Here is a 19,538-nt window from a genome sequence, read left to right as displayed (position 1 = left end):
AAGTAGAAGTTATAAATATCTATTGTTGCTTTGAACTGTTAAATGCGATTTTAATAATTTCTGAAGAATTTTTGTTACTTAACTGCATTTTGATGTTATCTACGAATGGAATAGCGAAATTTAAAATTATGTTTTGAACTATTTTTGAATTATATAGTAAATATGAAATCATATGATTCAGAAAATTTGAGCTTTCTTCCGTGACTGTTTATACATTTGTGTTATAGTGGAATTTTCACTGAAGAGTCATTATATTAAATTTAACTTTTCCTCATAAGTCACAAGTATTCTTAATGCAATGCAAGATAATCAAGGAGATTGAAATTGTAGTGTACATTAGCAAAATTATAGTGTACAAATTACCAAGATAAATGCACAAAAGAATTCATGTACAAGTGAAATGGACTCTACTTTTACTTGACGTTTCGACTTCTCACTAAAGTTAATATGATAAAATAATACAAATAATTTAACAATAAGCATGAAAACAATTTATAGAATATAATTGTATATATCCCAGAAAAGTTGGGAAAATGAGTATATTTTACGAGAATTTTACATTTTATTTCAATATTTTAAATATTTTTCGTTGTTGAATATACCACGAATCCATTATCAAACTTATATAATAAGTATAATATATAAAGTTAATATCTGTTTCATATAATTTTCCATGATGTAAATATTTAGTTTGTCATTTTTCCTTAATGTCGATAATTGTTAAATTATTTTTTTCAAGACGAGATTTGCAAGTATTGAAAAATAATAAATGAACTTAATTACTAATTGAAAAAAAAACATTAAAAATAATTTTTTAAATGTATACTATTTACATGAAATATATACAAATATTTATGAGTAACCGAGACATAATGATGGAACTGAGAAGGCGCAATACAATTCAATTCTATTGAATTTTCTTTGATGTGAAAAAATATATCATCCCAATTTGTCAACTAAGTCTGATGTAAGTGAAAAAAAAAAGTACGTAAGCCTATTGAATGTAAATTCTGACATCTTAGAATTATCAGTTCCCTAGCTTAAAGCAACACGACATTCTGAAATTATATCTCTATTAATTTATTCAAAAACGAATTTACTTCCTCAATTGCTGGTATGCTTTGTCTCTTAACACCTCTGCCTCAAAATCAATTAATATAAGGTTGATTTTATTTTGATATGCTATATTTCTTTTGATAGAAAAGTTGCCAGCAGATTTAATTTAATTTATATCATGGTTGCAACCTAATGAAATTATTGAATTTTATTTTTTGAAATATTTTCATTTACTAATATCAATTACATTTTACTTGTTCTCTTAAAAACCTAATATGTTGATAATCTTTTACATCCTTTTGTAGAATTTATCAAGGAAATTATGAAACAATTTTGTTATGTCCAATATGTTTTGATGTTTTAAAGTCAATTCGTTGAAATAACTGAAATAAGTAATTATAGATATGTTTATAATTATTATTTCCTGTGACATTCCAATGTTTGAGTTGAAATTATTTATTCTTTCGAAATATTGCTAATATTGAAACCAATTCCAACTGAACTTACATAGGAGAATTAAGTACTTTTTATTATTATAGATTAAAATATTTAATACATATTCCTACAGACGATGGCGTAAATGTGCTTCTATATGATACAATTTTAATTTGATTCCATTAATAGTTATCTCCGAAATAAATTTTACAAAAAAATAATGCAGTTTTTCAACTTGTGATTCAGTAATATTTATAGAGCAATTATTAAACTAATGGCATATCATAAAAATATTAATAAGAATTTTGTATGAACAAAACCTCATCTTTATATATGAATCAATTAATTCATATACAATTTTAAAATTGAGATATAAGATTGCATTCCTTTATTCTGTACTCAGTAAGTCAAAGCATCGTGGAAACATTTAAAATTTGTTTAAATTGAAGAAAAAAAAATTGGCATTCTTTATTAAATAGGCATGAAAAATTCTTGCAAATCATTCTTCAAACTTGGCAGCTAGATAGAAAGGGAAAAGCTATAAATTTCAATGCCACTGTTCCATATGAAATCTTATTCGGATTCTCCAAAAGCCGTATTTCATACAGTCAAATATTTTCAGATAGAATATGAATCCTTTTCTTTCACAAAATGAAAATATTCCAGTAAATAACCTGATGGAAACCAACGATACATCTTTGAAGCCGACATTTTTCACTTTTACGCAGAGAAAATTTCGACCGAGGACCTTAAAGCAGTTCCGCAATTATCTCAAGAGGGAACGATAGGTTGGCGATCAAAAGTTTCGATTCTTTCGCCAGGCTTTGGCGCCAGACTTCTAGCCGCCATTTCGTCTTTTCAAGAGATCATCAGATACCTTGTTTCAAAAACGGTGCCCCTTCGTCTTGCAGGAAGGGAACACGGTGAAAAATCAATTTGTTTTAATATTGTTTTCAGCCAGGCAAGACATAGATATTCATATTTTACGGGTCCTCTTAGAGGCTCATTTATTCTTAAAAGTTTCCCCATTAGTCAAACTGAAGGATCGAGGAAATGAAACGTTTCTAGAAAATAAATGATGTTTTATTAAAGTACGTGTATTTTGACACTGAACTTACAAAAGAAAATAATTAGTGTTTTTACTGTTTAGTTAGAATTAACAATAATGTTTCGTACAATACTGTTACTATTTAATACATGTGTAGTTGCAAATCCAATGTAAATCGGACTGTATTTTATTCCTCTTCTAAAATTTAAGTAGCTAAAATTTTGAACACTGTTTTTCATATACATAATTGATATGAAATTACTAAATTGTTTCAGAGTTTTGCACACTTAAAAAAAAATATCGTTTTTGCATATAGTTTTTATCATTTCAATAGAAGAGATGTTACAATATTTCCTTATAGGGCTAATAGATATTTTCATATAATGTCATTTTCTAATCCTCTTTTTAAATATTTTCCCTTAAAAATATTCCCAAAAATAAATTAAATCTGTATTTTACTATACTTAACATTTAATTTCGAGTTTTAATATTAATGACGCTATTAAAATGCAAAGTGATATTGTTTAATAAAATTCATACAATTTTAATAATTCATAGTATTAATAAATTACTACTTCATTACGAATTATGTTTATTTTATTTTGTAATAAATAATATCTACACGTTAAATTAATCTATAAAATAATTAGTTAATGAAGAAAATATAAAATAATAAGGAGCTATAATAGAAATTAAATAAATATTCTTTAAGATGCAATAATACATTCTCCTCTTTCCCTTTCTAATTTCTTAATAATAAATCAAAATTTTTTTCTACTAAATTAATATTTTTCCTATCATTTAAAATGAATCGAAGTAAATAATTTAAATATTTTACATTTTGACGCAAAAATATTTGTTAAAAATTGATATAATTAAGAAACCAAAATAAAAGAACTTATAATTTATTACTTTTCTTCATGATTATTATTTATGTTTAGTTATAATCAATTAAATCGTATTTTATATTTTACCTTATTTCATCAATAACTTCATGAAATAGCCAATTTCCCATTTTTGATAAATGAGAAATTTAATTCTTTAAAACAGGTAATGACATTATTAATTTTGGCCACGCGTGTTACCATTTAACAAAAACAAATTATTATTATTATTATAGTTAAAGGTAATATTATTTAAAATGTTTTTAGTAAAATATATTTAACTGGCAATTAATTTAAAATTAAACTAATACAATAAAATCATTACTGCAATCAGTCTATATTTAATTTTTCTAATTATGAATTTGTTGTATTGAAATACAACTTTTTAAATCCAAATTCTGAAGAACTGAAATAAAATGCTTAGACTTTTTTTAATGATAAATTATAGTAAAAGAAGATTCATTGATTTGCAGAAAAAGAATTATATTTATATAAAAGAGAGTTTCATTTTAAATAAAAGCACATAAAGCAAACAGTGAAGATCTCCCAATTACCAATTACTTCATTATAAGTACGGAGAGCAATTTTTATTCTATTGAGCATCTCTTTTCAATAATATTATTTTTTCGTTCAATCACTATTTAAAATTAAAATAGAATTTTATTTACTTCCACCTTCTAGATAATGCCAACTGAATTACGACGGAATTAAATTGAAGTTTCGCACATGCTCCTGTTTCTTTGTACCATTTCCATTCTTTAACTATGAATAATTGACCACTTAAAACCTTTGAAGAAAAATCTTTTGATGAAGCATTTGCTTTTTAATGTGCATTTAATAATAAAAATATTATAATTTCAGTAAGTTTAAATTGGTTTAATTTAAAGCTTTTTCGAAGCGCTAAATTTCTAACCATGACATTTATTAAAATAAAAAAATGCATTGTTTACTGTTAATGATACATTACATAACTTTACATCTTAGGAAACTGATTTCCTATTTTGGTCAGTAAATTTCTTATTTTTTTAAACAAAAAGACATTAGATTTATTTTTAATGAAAAATTTTCATCAATAAAAAATGATTGAAAGGTGGTGAAAAATTCATAATAAGCACAATATATAATTTCTAATATTTAGTATTCTAAAATTAAAGAAATGAATGTAGTGATTATGCAAATGTATATCTTTTAAAAATTCTAAATTTGTATTCTTTATGTTCATTAAGTTGATATTAAAACCATGTCGCACTTTTAATATCATGTATGAAAGTTCTCAACATTGACAATAACGTTAGATGATGAAAAATATTTTAGAAATGACAATATTCATAATTACTCTCTTTTGATAATTTCTAATCGTGGTATCCATATTGTATCGATATCTAATTTCAACGAAGAATATCCCTTTACATAAGGTAAGATTTTAATTTACAGATGAGGTCTGTGTAACTGATCCTTAACCATTCGATGAAATTCACAATTAATATCTCTTTTAAAGAATTATAATATTTTCTTCCTCAATTATTTAATATTCTGCAAGATCTTATTTCACTTGCACGTGTGCTCATTAGCTAATGACTAAGAAGTTTTAAAACTATGGTGTAGACTTATGTTCCCTTTTCGTTTCGAAAATTAGTGAAAATTTACAATGATAAAATAAGAAATTCTCAAATACTTAATTGTCTTATGTTATTTGATACGTACGAAATATTTAATATTTTCCAAAGAGAACATTACTGAAATTTTAATTAACATTTTAATTAATCAAAAGTCATATCAGGGTTTAGCACTTGGTCGATAATTTTGAAAATATTGCAGATTAAATATAATTTTTTTTATAATATTAAAATTTAAAGACTTTTTCTTTTAGTGATGTACATTATTTTCAACTTTTTACTACAGTTATTATATTATGTTTATTTACATTATGTTTCCTTTAAAAAATATTGCACTTGTCTTTACATTAATAATGTATTGTTAATAAATGTAAATTATTTGATAAGGTGCAAATATATATAAGGTGCTTTCCCATTAAGTCTGAGATTAATTTACTCTTATTTCCATTTTTTTTTTTTTATTGTGGCACTCTACTATGCTATATTTGTATTGTTGTTTTCATCTTCGCTTATCTTGTTTAATTAATAAATGAGAATATAATATTTATTTCATGAATGAAAACCTCAGAAATATTGCCATCAAACAAAGCCGAAGCTAATAACTTTCATTTATTAAAAATGATGCAAGCAGTATTCATGATGCCATACATAATTTCTAAATCGTAACAAATACGCATACACTTTGATTCTGAAAAATAAAAATGCTTCGCATTACATAAAGAATTAGTTTTCTGTTTCTCGAATTAATAAATATACTTCTGAAAATAAATATTGTTACGAACCTGTGATACGGCTTCCCAGTATAGTGGGTTCCATAGGAGATCCCAGAGCTTGACGACAAACTTGGCGACCATTTGGCGACTTTGGCACCAAAATAGATTATACCCGAAACATTTAGAATTTTCCCGCTCCGTCCAGTAGGAACGGAGATACGCCTCGAACGTTCCTGATTGGTTGAGAGGCTTCTAGCCCCGACTCTTGAGATATATAAAAGGAAGCAACCGCAGCTGCCGGGAAGTGATGAATTGAGTCGTGGACCAGTGGAGTCGAGGAGTAGTCGGAATCGACAGAAAAACTGGCCTTCCAGAGTTTAGCGGAGCAGCGACGGAGTCACGTGCTGAATTAAGTTGTGCGCTACGGTCTGCATTAGAGTCTGTTGTGTGCTGTTGTCTGCACGTCTCGGCTGAAGATAATTGTGTGTTGTATATGGTTGTTGTCCTGTATATCTTCGCATAAATAAATGTCGTTGTTTCATTTTCTACTGCCGCCTGCTTATTGAGTGTTCTCCACACCATATAACTCCCACTATCCAAACGAACCCCGGAAAATTTCGTAACAATATGAAAAAAAAAATATATATTTAGATACTGTACGCCAATTGCATTCATCATATTTAGTTTAAAAAATTTGATATAAAAACGATTTAAATAATAGAAAGTTCTGAACCTGCCCCGATAAAAATGATCGGATGATAAATATGAAAATTTGAATTTCCTTATTTTCAGACAATCAAACAATCTGCGGGACTTTTATAATCATTCTTTCTATAATATACATAATACTATCTCCACTATCCAACCATTTCATTAATAAAATTTTGAATCATTAACTATACGTTTTCAATAGATGCCGTAGAGGATAATCAATATACATTTCCACTTCTTGTTACATAATAGGAGTAGTTGTTACATAATAGGAGTAGTTGTTACATAATAGGAGTAGTTGTTACATAATAGGAGTTCAACTTTTTTTGGTGTTTCTACACTTTCTTTTTATATTTGGTATCATACCGCTTTAAATTATATTTTTTTGTTGCTTAAATTTTTTAGAAAATCAGCGCAATAAATGTCACATTAATTTTTATTGCTTTCGAGAAAAAATGGCGAAAAGCAAAAGAAAAATAAATCTTTGATTCCAGATCGATTTTTTTTTTTATTTTTTTTTTTTATCCTGGGGTTGACTTCACTTATGATGATTCAAGCGATAACATTCATTTACACTTTTTGTTTTTATAATGATATAATATATTATAGAAATAGATTTTAAAATCATTATCAGGATTTAAATCCTATATGAAGTATATGTAGTATTTTTGATATTGGTTTCCATCCATATCTCACTATTAAATCAATTTTATAGATGATTTTAAATTTTTTAGCCATTTTTCTCCTTTCTTAAACCTATATTATTAAAACACAATATTTGTAAAAATTTCGTATTTTGAACACAATACTGCTTTTAGAAATATCTAAGATATTCAATTATAAATTAATATTAAATTAATTCTTAATATTGTGATTGTGATTTTTATTTTGCCATTTTTTAATCATAATATGAGCAAAATACATATAAATGTATATATAACTTTCATACTATTAAATTAGATTTTATTGCTTTATCTATTCTTATTTTCCACGATTTTTAATAATTATTTTTCTACCGTAAAAAAAGCAAAAATCAATTTTTGAATTTTAAAATCTGAATAATAACAATTCCTTGCTTAAATATAACATTTGTAAACTGAAAATTAAAGATGCGATAATAAGCTTATACTCTAAACATATAATGCAAAAGACGGGTAAAAAAGGATTTTACCTATCTGAAACTATTTGCAGTATAAACTAATGAACCAAATGAAATTAAATATCACATACAAAAACGTAAAAGCCATCAGAAGAAAAAAAAATAACAACATAAGTTAACAAAAAAAAAAGGCTATTGCGCAAAATTTTAAGTATGCTGATTTTCCCTGTGTACATCAGATATTATTATAAAATTTAGATAATATTATAAAACGATATGATAATGGGAATGATAATCTTTTCTTTATTGGGGAATCCATTTTTTCCCATGCTTTTGGCAGTATGCATAACAAATATGGCTTTACTCCATTCATTGGTTTTAGTTGCAGACGTTTTCTAATCAAAATCGATGTCTTATGGCTATTCTGCATGTTTACTTTTGTTTTAACATAAAAAATATAGTCCTTAGAATTGTGTTTTTAAGCAGTTTTATATTCGCAAATCTCTTTCATTGGCTCATTTAGCTTCTTTGTGTGTACTTATATCTATCTGTGAAAAATTGTTTTATATACAATTTTTCGCATTTCAAATGCTACAATATTTCCTATTTATCATATTCGCCATTATTTATGTCACACTAAAGCGTTTTATTGCCATGTTACCAAGTTTTAAATAAAACGACTTTACTGTTCCAGGAGTTATTTATTGTTAATGTACCTATTAATAATTTTGTTATAAAATATATGACTATCTCGAATTTATATATTTTCTAATTAAAGAAATTGAATATCAAGTCAATCAGTTTTAAAATTATTGTTATAAGAAACATTTCTAGATATTTATTATTAAATTTTGTAATGCAATTCTGAGATATTAAATTGCATGTGTGGTTCCGTAATCATAATTTGTCTACACTTCGAAATTAGGAGATCAGAATCTTGGGTATTCCATAATTTTTAACATGTTTATTGCCACGATTCTTGCCTGTGATTTAAAACATCTGTCTAATTAAATGACCCCCTTCTTTGCTATCTCTTAATTGTAGTATGGTATACCATCTAATTAGAAAGTCGCCGTGAATTACTAACCATTCACAAGCAGCCAAATGTTAATTTCCCCGCGTCCTGTTGCGAAAAATTAATTACAGTATTATTTAACCGTAAAGTAAAATTGCTCTGCCGAAGAGGTTAGTAAAGTCATGATTACAATATTTAGCTTTCAAAATAATCTAAACTGGTGATATTGTATTCGAATGTATATTTAACTGTTATAGCTAATGCTTTATAATAGTTTTGAAAGTATTATAAAATAAATGGAAAATGTTTTGTATAAGAAAAAGAATTTTTCGTAATAAACTTAATGCTTTAATTGTATAATAAAAAAATTATATTCAACAGAATTGTGAACCTTAGTACAATTTTGTGATATTTCCTTCAATAATTTTACTTTATCAATTCAAGAAAATTTTGCCAAATAACTTTACTTTATCGATTCAATAAAATTTTGTTTAATAATTTTACTTCATCCATTCAGCCAGTATCCCTGCTTAGGGGGAGCAATTCTTTCCTGTGATCTGGGCGTCCCGGGTTCGAATCCTGGTTCTGGCATGATGTTCTCTCCCTTGTGTTCTATGAAGTGCGTGAAAGACCCCCCTGCCCTCCACACTAAAAAAGGGTTGGGCAAGCGAGTGTCTGAATGTCATCTTCATATGAGTTAGAAGTCAGATTTCTGTCTTTTGGTGCTCAGCGGCCTTTATCCATGGAAGTTACTGCACAAACTCGGCTTCAAATGCTCACGAAGACGTCAGCGGGCTTGGTGATGGCAAGTGCCATAAGTAACAACAACAACTTCATCAATTGAAGAAAATTTTGTTTAGTACTTTTACAGATACACTTGATTTTCTAGAGCATTAATACAGCTACTATTCCATTTTTGCTCATATAATCATGGAATGATGCACGCATTTAGAATTGATTCTTCTGTCAATCAAGTAGTTGCCGGTTCCACTTCATTTCACTGGTCTACTGCTGAAGTTTAGAAAATAGTAACCATCTCATCTTCTAAATTTTTCCTCATCTAACCACATTTGAAAATTAAAAAAAAAATGTGCAGAAATAGGTTTTATGCAATTTCTAAGTGTGATATTAATATAATTATTTCAAATTCAAATAACCAATCAGGTACAGCTCTCGTTATTGGAATACGATTCAAACTTATATAGGCTCTATTTCAAGCAATAGAAAAACCGTATACTAGTATAGCAAATCAAACCTATAAATATAACGCCATTTCATTTTCGTAACATAAAATTACTGTAATAAATTCACTTGCTGAATGCGATAAGATAAAATAAAGACTTTCTACTTTGTGAATAATTTAAAGGAGCAGAAGCAATGTATGTTGTGATTAGAAATAAGAATTTTTTCAAAGCTAAATAGCAAAATCTGATAGAAATAAGAATGCCAATAATCGGCAGCATGAATTTTGAAACGTGAGGAAACGGTGGTGCAGGAAAGGAAATGGCAATAATAATAAGAATAAAAACAATTGGTAAAAATTATAATTAATATTGAATTATTCAACGATGAGGATTGAATTATATTAAAGGGTTACGATGATATTATGGCAATTCCCAGGTTTCGACACAGTAGAATCATGAATTTAAAATTAAATTTCAGAATTTATATAAGCCCTAGCTCTCAACATCAAGTGTCATACTCACTAAAGACTAAGATAAAAAACATGCACAGGAGTCTCTTATCACACATTTGCATTCATAAATTTTGATCAAACAGAGTTTCTCTTCGTTCCCATTAACCAAATTATTTTCCAACTGATTTTTGTAACTTCATCCACATCTATTATGCTATGAAAATAAGTGAACGCAGTATTTATGTATATTTTTACACACTTTATCTTTCAGCATCTTATTATTCCAAATAATTTTTCAAAGTTGAAAATCTTTATAAACGGTTTCATCTTAATATCATCTCTTATATGCTTGTAAATTCTGTACATAGTTATCTTTGTTTGTTTTTTTCTATTGTACATATTTTTGCATTTAAGTAAAATTCACCTAACATGCCCACCAAACCGTTCAGTAACCTGAAATTTCACGGATACCGAGGTATGATACAGTGTTCAGTGTCTGTTCTATATATTAAATCAATCAAGGATCAAACATCATCTCGTTGGTGCGATGGAAGATTGGATTCGGATAATTTGAGCTCAGGTATGAACTTCGTCATTTAATTAGAAACTAGGTGACGCTGTGCTAGATTTATAACTGGATGCTCGTCTAATTGAACTAAGATATATTTGAAATATATAAATACAAAAGATTTTTCTGCCAATTTTCCACTTTGAATTTCGATTCCTGTATTATGATCCTTAATATTTTGCATAATTTCATAAAGCTGAAATATTTATTTTGAGTGCATACATTTAAGGTATCCTTTCAGAAATCAGCTGGAAGGAATCCAGTAATATAAAATACAAATTCACTTGGTATTACGTAAACGATTCTTGATTTGATGTCCCGATGTTTCTCTTACGTTCTGAATACAGATTTTATAGCTTTAACCATCTTATATCTAAAAATATATAAATATATTTCAACCATTTAGCATGTGGGCAGAAATTTTCCCATATATAGGAAATAGGAAATTAAATGAGTATTTGTCATATGAAGCCTATAAATAAAAACTGTATTATGTTCTTATCTTGATATTTTTATTCTTCTTTTATATGTAAACCATTTGAAAGTAATATTCACCGTACAATGCATACTTTTCTCTACCCACAATAAAGATGAATGTGTCTATGTGCGTAAATGTGAATTTTGGCTTTCAACAAGACATGGAGTTGACCTAAAGATATCAAATATGACTTACAGCTAATTATTGGAGGATGGAAATGTGCAATTCAGTTCAATTTTTTGGAAATTTTTATTAATATAAAATTTAGCTATATATATATATATATATATATATATATATATATATATATATATATATATATATATATATATATATATATATATATATATATATATATATATATATATATATATATATATATATATATATATATATATTATTTATTTCCTATTAAGTAAGTTTAAGTATGATTTTAAATCATTTTAAAATCCAAAAACTTTTCTTTTTAATGATGCATATTATTTTGTCAAATATTTTTTTAATTTTGAATCAATATTTAAAAAATAGAATTTTAAGCTATTTTTTAGCTATATATTTAGCTTGAAAGGAAAATAAAATTTATCTTACAGAAAAATTAGGTATTATTATGAAAGAAAAATCAGCTTTTACTAACGTGTTGCTATGGCGTTGACAAATGCTCAATTTAAATATTAAGTTAAAGTACACAAATTACACCTAATATATGAAATGGAAAAACATGTTCTAAACAAAAAAAATAATTTGTATTTTATATAATTATAAGAAAAACAGAATTATAAACTTCTTTACAGAACTTTTGAGTCTTATTTAATGAAATATTTTTGTGGCACTAATAAAACAAGCTTTATTGTTTAGCGCCTGAAACTGAGTGGGTTATAAAAATTTGAATACCACTTTTTTTTTTAATAAAAATGCGCGATTTTTCTATCAATCCATTAATTGTCTCAAAAGTGATATGCCAAGACTGATTGTCCTAAAATAACGATATTCAAAGTTTTTTAACTCAGTCAGATTTTCTCACATAAGACTGAGACATTTTTTTCATTTAAACGTTAGAGAGTCAAGAATATTTTAATGAATATAATTCATAGAACCGAAAGATTGTATAAAATTTTCATTTCATGATTTTTTCAAAAACATATTTACTAAGTGAAACAAAATATATTAGTTTGAAAATCATTGAGAATTTTTTCGGAATTAAAAAATGCTTTAAATGTTTTACAAAATATTAAGAGCATTTTTATTAACAAAATATTTAGATGGTGAACAAATTTCAGCTTAAATAATAATTAATTAAAATTCTATTTAATTTTTTTTTAAAAATGGACATGAGATGCATATTGCCACCAATCAACTTGTATATGTATTAACGGTTTATAACTCAAGGCCAAAATATCTGGCCTGTACATTGGTAACACTAACTTGATTAAGCTTGTAACTCTAATTATATTTATGTGTGTGTACAAGTATACAACATGTACAAGCAAAATTGTATACATACAATTTTGTTAATTGTAGAGATTATTGTGTTTGTGTTGGCGTTCTACAATGTAAACCTTTATAATTAGAGCTATTACATTTGGCAAATTAGTTCCTTGGAAGTTAAAATTATAAAATTAAAAAAAAACACATTTTTATGTTAAAATGTTTAATTATGTTTTTCACCATATCTTCCAAAATTATTGCAGCACAAAAAAGATTACTCACCATCGTAAAATTAAAAAAAATGTCTTATCAATGATACAATTTAACTATAGTTCAAGCTTATTATCAATCTTAATTAAAAAATCAATCAATTAATTAAAAAAAATATTTTAAAGGTTTCTAGCATATATAATAGGTATTAGATAATTCTACGATTTCATCGAAATCATTACTAATTTTAAATAGATTTCAATATTTTTAACGGTTCAAAATATTAATTCATAAGAGATAATAAATGCACATACGATGTCCTGAACTCAACTAGAAAATGCATTCACAACTTTTAAAACACAATTATAAATACAGCGTTGTGGATTTTTACTAGTACCATCTGTAATGTGAACCCAACAATAACTTTCATTGTTGTTATAAATCTCAAATCTTTTCCATAATTGATACAATCATCTCAACACGAATTTTTCTCCAATTAATGAAGATGGAAAAAAATAGATACTTTTTTTCATAATATGTAGATTTCTGTCTAAAATATGATCTTCATACAATTTCTGGAATATTGTTTCATTTGCTGCTAAAAGTCTCCCATGCATTTTTCTCATGCTCGATCCGCATTTCCAATTCAAATATATTTTTTTTTATTTATTATTTTCGGTGTTACGCACACACATAAAGAATAAATGCAAAGCTAATCTCAGTCTCATAAGTACTACTACACTAAAGCGAAACACTTATATCAAATCAGTTTAGATTTTTAATCGGAAACTAAAAATATTCAGAGAATATTGTCATTGTTTTGTTTGTTTGTTTCTTATGGCACTTGCCACTGACAAGCCCGCTGTTACGAAGACAGCGATTTAAGCCTGAGGGGGACGTCTCTTATTTTTTATAACAGCACCAACTAGGGCCAAGAGTACGACTTTGCTACTCACGCATCACTCATTCGCTTGCACAACCCCTTTTTACAGGAGGGCCCATTCACACATCTCACAGATAGAAAAACAGAAGAACAACCATGCCCAAACCTGGACTCGAACACGGGACGCCCGGATCACGGGGAAGACGAGCTACCCCTATGCCAGGACGCCGGCGTCATTGTTTTGTTTTTTAATGATATATAATGGAATTATTTTGTTAGGAAATTTCATTCTGAATATCAAATAATGTTATAATCCTAAATATGTACTTTTTTGAAAAAATGAGGAAAGAATATTTTTTTTAAAATTCATATGATTGTATATATTATCTTTCTTTGGAAAAAGAAATACTTTTGAAAAATTATGGACTAAAGTCTGAAGTCCTAATCAACCATTCCATTGAGTGGAAAATAAGAATTTGCTGCTACATGTTTTTGTCTTATTAAAGTTAAAATCTGTGTACATAAATCAAAATTTTTTCAAATACGCATAAAAAAAGAAATTCTATTAACACATTCGTAAAAGAAATGCTTAATGTACAATCTTTTGAGTCATTTGAAAGCTATGAGTTCTGATAGAAAATTGAAACTCATTTTAAAAATTGTAAAAAGAGAAAAAGAAATATTATAGTTAGAATTTTTGCCATCTGTTTTTCTACACTGTTCTTTTTTTAGATTCGAAAGAACAATAAGTTTTTATTCGTCTTTCTTTCCGAAAAGTGAGTCCCAATTACACAAGTTTATGAGTTATATGCAGTGAAGTTCAAGTCAAAAATATCCTTCTCAAAATGAGTTTTAAAATTTGTCTTTTCCTTTCACGACCGTCACGTTCGGAACTGTAAAAAGTGATAATAAAAAGCATCCTACTCCTAATGACTTTGCTTAAAGTACCAAATGAAACTTTCGGTTTAAATAGTCTTATGGATAAGAAAAAGCAAGAAAAAAGGATAACTAAATGGCAAAGTTTTCCTGCTATAAAGATGTCATTCGACATTTAAAAGCGTTTAAATGAGATATGTAGAGACGAGCCATTTGGATATTTTACGATTGGCTTTATTACCTCAAACTGGATCTAATTTGAAATCTTATGGCTTTCAAATGTTTTATTTAAAGTCATTAGTTTCAGAAGGATGCTTTATATAGCATCCAAGAATGGGCTTCACTTTCACTGTTTTTAATTTCGCTGATCGTTATATCTTGCAGAGGGAGATGTGAATAAAAGATTACAATGGGGCACTGACCCTTTGTTTTAAACTTTACATTTAATTACATTTATATTTGTTCACTAATATGCGTATTTCAATTTAAACAAAAAAAAAAGATATAACTGTCTTTCTTTTAGATTTAATAAGTAAATTGAATAAATAGCATCGATTTCAGCAAAATGTCTAATAAAGTTTGTATTTCGCAGAAAGATATGTATAGATTTCTAATAATGTCAATTAGTTAATGCAAGATTGAACATGTTATATGGTACAGCATATTGTACAACTAGAAAAGAAGATAAATATCTTCCTTTTGGATTTAATACATAAATTGAATAAATAGGATCCCTTTTAACAAAATGTCAAATAAAGTATATATTTCTCATAAAGAAAAGTATAGATTTCTAATAAAGATAATTACTTAATACATTATTGAACAGATTATATGGTACAGCATACAATCTGTACAACTAGAAAAAGGAGATAATTATCTTCCTTTTGTATTTAATACATAAATTGAATAAATAGGATCCCTTTTAACAAAATGTCTAATAAAGTATATATTTCTCATAAAGAATGGTATAAATTCTAATAAATACAATTATTTAATACAACATTGAACAGATTATATGGTACAAAATGATGTGCTCAAGAAGAGTTCATTTTTCATAATTTTTCTAATTATATAATTAAAATACCATTTAAAATTTAAATAAAATCTGAATTACTTCTTAGATTTTAGAGCCAGCTCCACTGCTCAGGTTAAATTCTTAATAATCAGTAAATAGCTACTAAATTTATTTAGTTTTTATAATTACACGTTGTCTTAAGCTGTTGTTTGAATCTATGATTTTTCCTTGACTTCACTAGATGTGATGGATTTCAAAATCAAACTAGCACACATCACGTGAGACTATTCTTAATTAATTATTTATGTTCATTTACTTAAGATAATAATAATTACCAAAGAAATCATCCCTTAGCCCCAGAAAATTGTGTGATTTCTCTAAATTTTATTACATACGAATGCTCATAGCGCCTCGAAGTTTCATCAATGGACGTTGCCCTCCTCTTCCCATCAGCCCCCTGCCTTTTTGTGAGAAATCTCTAAAATATTATTCCACAATACATTTGGTATGAAAATAAACCGTTGTAGAGGACTCATTTCTAATCACTGCAGAGATTTTGCATATTTTTATTTCATTTGCATGCTTATGACGTTTAAACATATTATCATTCTGTTTGTCACCAAGTTCCATTTATTAGAGACATATCCAAATAAACACTTACATAGAGCCGAGTCTCAAGAATTATATTATTTTCGACAATTTTAATTACCAATTAATTTCTCCACTTTATATCCAGAGCTTTATATACAGAACTAGCTAATCAGAATGTCCTTATTGCGTGAATTTAATTTATAAAATTACTTTAATTTTGAATGAAAAAACGATGTTAAGTGAAGTTGGTTATGCCATTAAAGTAATTCTATTAATATTGCGTATAAATAGCTCTTCAACGAGGTATTGATTTTAAAAAAATGTCAAAGAAATGAAATGGAAAGTGAAAATCAAACATCTTTTCATTTTATTTAGCATTTTAAAATGTGTTTGAATTATTTATTAGTATTTTATAGTATATGAAACTCGCTTTAGTTGAAAAAAAATAATAGAAATAATTGGGGCATGTATTTTTTTTACTAGAATGCAATTGCATTATTCGAAAAAAAAATCAACTATCAGCATTTATTTTATCCGAACAAAGAATCAATATACAATGTATCAGAAAAGTATTTTTTGTGGAAAATTTTTATCTACATTGGGATGGAGAGAATAAACTTAAAAGAAATTTTATTTTTTGTTCTGACTTTCAGTATATTAATGAGTTGCTTAGTGGTTCATATTACAAATAGAAGAAAAAAAATTTCAAATAGTAAAGGATTAATTGCAACATTATGCACCAAAAGAAACTAGAAGAAATATAATATAAAAAAAATAATTTTTATTCCTATTAGATTCATTATCAATAATGATATGTAACAATTTTAAGAATGGGGAATAAATATTCTTGTGATAAAAATATTAACATCTGTACATATTTATTGTTTCGCTAATAAGGAAAATTTTCGAGCAAACCAACTGGTGTAGTCAAATGGTAATTCTAGAATAAAGGTATTACAAATATATGGATATATTCTTACTCCCCGTATAAAAATTCTGAATCGTCAGTACAGCTTTCAAAGCCATAAGCGCTTAGGAATTTTTTACAAAGATCGCACATGAATGTTTATGCTTCATAGTATAATGAAGAAAAATGACGTATGTTTTTCAGATTTCTTTTTGTCGACTGACTTAAACCAGTATTTGACAGAAAATTCCAAATTGTTATAAGATGAACATTTCATACGTATAAATCATTATGCTTTTGAGTTACGACGTTTATATTCATATAAATATATACATTGATGGACGATCATCCATTTCATGCAGTTTGTTCCAAATTTTTGAGTCGATGTTCATGTTTTGCGCAAATTCTATGCCTCGATCTTTTAACGTATTATAATTATCGTTTTCATTTGCATTTGGTCAAAGTTGCACTTTAGACTCTAAAATGATGAAGAAAATTTTATACATATAGCTTTTTAAGTTTAGATGTTATTTGGACAGAGAGACAAACAGACAACTGGTAAATTAATTTTTTTTTCAAAATTTGCTAGAGATGTACTAATTTACTGTAAAAATCAATACCATATTTCAATTTCTAGAAACGTTTTTGGATGATCGTGTTCACTTTTAGAAAGAAAAAAGGACATAATTGCAAAAATCTGCTGTCTGAGGAAAAAGAAATGTGAGACGTGGAGATTCGTCAAAATCTCGAAGTTGAAATTTTTGATAATTACAATAATTTCTCTTTGTATTCTTAATACTCGGGAAAATAAAAGGAAAGGATATTTTATAGAATACCATAATGATATTTATCCTAATTATTAAATCAAATAGTATACTTTCTAAAACAGTCCAAAATATTTGAGTGATATCTTTAAGAAACGTAAGTAGATTTTTCACTATATTTACTTATTTTACGCTTGTAGATTTTGGTTTTTACACGCTTATTAAAAATTCTATAACATATTAACTTTTTAATAATTTTGATTTCTTAGAATGCTCTAAAACTAGTGTTTCATGTTTCATCCTTTTTAAATTATTTCTTATACGTAAAGTGTTTATTTGGAAAAATTAATTCAATCAATTGATTCAAAATAAGCAAGAAAGAATTTATTTATTTAAGCTAAAAAAGAATACAGCGGGGACAAAATAATATTTCATGAATTGCATATTTCAACGATAAAAACAACGACTTAACGGCGAAGACGTTTAGTGATTTACAAGTAAATATTATATTTCAATATTCCAGCTTGTTTCACAAAAATTACCATGTAAAATAAAAGAAAAGTATTGTTAGAAAAACAATATTGTTCCAAGAGATGGCAAAAACAGATAATTAAAGAGATTATGATAATGTTTATTTAATTATTTGATGCAAAAAATTCCCTTAAATATTTTACTCGATTCCTGGATATAATAATTCTTGTTTCAGAGTAAACTATAATTATTCCATAATCAACTTTTCTCTGACTATTTTAATCAAAACAATTCTATTGTGATAAATTATGGAGTAATGAGTTTCAATTATATGGATTATAATCCGATAGATATACTGGTCACTAAACCAATAAACAAAGGTCAATAAAGATAATTCATTTTTCCTTTTACTTTTGGCTACATGCCATGACATCATTTTCGAAAAGTGGATTTTCTTTTCTGTTAGTCCATAAAGTACAATAAATAATTCGATGAAAACTTAGCAAACAGAAGGTTAATGGAAATACTAAATAAAATGCATTCAGTAATGGAAATTGAACCAATGTCCCCAAGACTACAATGTGCTAGCAATTTCTTGGGAAAAATGGGAATGAAACAAAAAAAATCATACCCCACCGCATTTTTATTGTGATAGTGTCAGATAAAAGGGAAAAAAAGAAAAATCGAAAGGACTAAAACATTATTTTACTTTCTGTAAATCAATAACCATTGTTCCTTGGAATTTTTTAGAGTTACATCAGTGAAAGAAAAAACAAAACAAAAACAGCTGTTGATTTCAAATAACACTCCAGTAGCTAACTTAGTGACTTCAACATTGAGTTTACAGAAACCGTTGCTAAACCACTTTTATGTGCAAATGATGAAATGCAAAATGATGAATACATTTTTTGAATATATTCTTACTATGACAATATAATATCGTGAAATTACTCATTCCTGTGATCGTTTTAATAACGTAGAAATGAAAATATTCTATGAAAAATTATAAAAAGCTATGAAGTGAAAATAAAAGCAAAACTAAAGTAATTCTGAAAAATAAAAATCATAATGAGAGTATGTTTTAAATATATAAAACTAAAATATTGCCATGGTATTTTCTTTATATAAACGATATTG

The 19,538-nt window shown here is 26.7% G+C and overlaps 1 protein-coding gene across 2 annotated transcripts in view; it reads right to left on the bottom strand.

Moving 5' to 3' along the window:
* The window catches only part of LOC129962095 (inactive dipeptidyl peptidase 10-like), a 381,626-nt gene that overhangs the window by 121,042 nt on the left and 241,046 nt on the right, over positions 1 to 19,538 (bottom strand). The window lies entirely within an intron of this gene.

This window comes from Argiope bruennichi, chromosome 2 (genome assembly GCF_947563725.1).
Source record: "Argiope bruennichi chromosome 2, qqArgBrue1.1, whole genome shotgun sequence".
In the NCBI taxonomy this organism is placed as follows: Eukaryota; Metazoa; Arthropoda; class Arachnida; order Araneae; family Araneidae; genus Argiope; species Argiope bruennichi.
The sequence above is the reverse complement of the archived record's forward strand: the minus strand, read 5'-3'. Positions and strand labels throughout refer to the sequence as shown.